Below are 1,456 nucleotides of genomic sequence, written 5' to 3' on the forward strand. Positions count from 1 at the left end.
GTGTGTGTGTGTGTGTGTGTGTGTGAGTGAGTGTGTGTGAGTGTGAGTGAGTGTGAGAGTGTGTGTGTGAGTGTGCGTAATTCAGGTCACTGATCGTCCCAGAGGCCTGGAAGAGTCTCCTCTCTCACCAGATAAAATTACAATTACTAAAACTGAAATAAAAATAGATTAAAAGCTAAACAGAAACATTTATAAATAGAAATATATGCTTTATATATTAGGTAAATTCTGAAGCAGCGTTGTTATTGTTAACTAAAACTATTAAAATAGTTTTAATTAATTAGAATAAAGCTGAAATAAAAATCTAAATATTAGATGAAACACTTAAACTTAAAAAAATTAACATCAGAAATGGTGCTTTGGAAACTAACTGAAATAAAAATACATTAAAAGCTAAAGAGAAACATTTATAAATAGAAATATGTGCTTTATATATTAGATAAAGTCAGGTCAATTCTGAAGCAGTGTTGCTATTAAAATAGTTTTAATTAAGTAGAATAAAGCTGAAATAAAAATATAAAAATATAAATATTAGATGAAACACTTAAACTTGAATTTAACAATTTGTTGAAACACTAAAAATGACTAAAACTAAAACTGAAGTAAAAAATAAATTAAAGCTACATAGAAACGTTTACATTAAAAAAACTAAATAAAAATGATGAAAGCGCATAACAAAATTACTAAAATGAACTAAAATTGAAACGCAAAATGTATATGTAAAATTAAAACTAGGCTACTAATAGTATGCAAGTAATTCTAAAATAACACGGTTCTGAACGTCTGTATTCCGTTATAAATATTAGATAATAAACGTAAACAGAAATGAGAAATGTTGCCTTGGAAACAAAAAGAGATAAAATAAGTTGAAGTTAAAGTATTACAATTACTAAAACTGGAATAAATAATAATAATAATAATAAAATTGACCAAAACACATAACAAATTTACTAAAACTTGAACTGAAATTAAAGTGAAAGTTGGTTTTGATTTCTTAATGCGCTCCAGAAGAGTTCATTGGTAGACGTGACCGACTAAATGAAATATTACTGGTGTTTTATGAAGTCAAGCATCACTATTTCTATTTCTCATGTAGGCAGTTAATGATAAACACACTTTTGCACAAATAAAATGAATCGTTGAGTTAAAGTTCCCTGTTTTACATGATCATTAAACCTGATGAGTGCAACATTTCCAGCGGATCATTTTACATTTCATAGCACTGCCTGAATATTAAACTCGTTTCACAGCTTTTGGTGTTGTGATTGATAAGTAAACGCCTAGAAATGATGCTTAATGTTTTCTTTCCACTGTAATAAATAAATGATTTGTATTTTTTTATTTGTAAACCCGAAATATGTACATATAAAATATGATATATATAATGTGTGTGTGTGTGTGTGTATATATATATATATATATATATATATATATATATAACATAATAAACATAATA

The sequence above is a fragment of the Sinocyclocheilus rhinocerous genome, unplaced genomic scaffold (genome assembly GCF_001515625.1).
Source record: "Sinocyclocheilus rhinocerous isolate Xijiao unplaced genomic scaffold, SAMN03320098_v1.1 scaffold1367, whole genome shotgun sequence".
NCBI classification, from domain to species: domain Eukaryota; kingdom Metazoa; phylum Chordata; class Actinopteri; order Cypriniformes; family Cyprinidae; genus Sinocyclocheilus; species Sinocyclocheilus rhinocerous.